The sequence below is a fragment of the Marmota marmota genome, unplaced genomic scaffold (assembly GCF_001458135.2).
Source record: "Marmota marmota marmota unplaced genomic scaffold, marMar, whole genome shotgun sequence".
NCBI lineage: Eukaryota > Metazoa > Chordata > Mammalia > Rodentia > Sciuridae > Marmota > Marmota marmota.
In genome coordinates this window covers 5,677,220-5,678,148 of record NW_026000048.1, presented here as the reverse complement: position 1 = coordinate 5,678,148, position 929 = coordinate 5,677,220, and positions in this window count along the sequence as shown.

The window sequence follows — 929 nt, the reverse complement described above, 5'->3', positions numbered from 1 at the left end:
AACTTCCTTACAAGTACATCCATCAATCACGGAAAGCAAAAAAGAGCAAGAAAGCAATTTGCAGAGTTCTGGTTGCAAACTTTCGTTTTTTTTTTTTTTTTTTTTTGTCCAGGCTTGACGGAACTGTCATGGACCGTAGCCTCCTCAAGGGGTGGGAAATGGGGTGTGTTCTGGCCAAGAAGAGCCCATTCTGTGAGTCCCCTGCAGGAAAAGGCTGTTTTCCTTGTCTGTCCAGGGCTCCCTGCTTCTGCAGTATAAACAGTCCTGGCTTTTCTGCTGCTGCTTTTCTGGCTTTTCTATCTTGAAAAGTTAGAAGTTCTTGTTGCACCCACAGCATCACAATATAGCTCCTTAGCAGTCTCCATAACACAGCTATTTGTAGTTCAGAGCCCAAATTCATTCCTATGCTCAGGGATTCTTGATATTCCATTTATGGTTGTATTCATCTGCATACTGGGGGAAGGCCCAGGCCTTTCTTACCAAAATACTCCTAGAATGCTCTCAGAGTGTCCATTCTGCACCCTTCGCCACTCTAATCCAGTGAGTCACACATGACGTTATATTCTGATGATTCTATTTCTGCCCTTCCTAGAGGTGCCTAGAGATTCATGGAAATGCACATAATCTAAACTCTTCATCTGACAGAAGGGGAAACTGAGGCTCTATCTACATGATACAGCAAAAGTCCTGGAGCAAATTCAGGGAGGGACTAGGTCAGAATCCAGTCCTCCTGTCTGGCTGGGACAATGGCTGGTTTTATAAATGTCTCCACGAAGTTAGTTAATAACCTCTAAATTTTTTATGTGCTATTACTAATAATAACAACAACATCATATTTGTTTTTGTAACTTTGGCAAAACCACAATAACAACAACAGCAACAACAACAACAACAACTCAGGATTGAATTCCAGGTCTCAATTGCAGAGT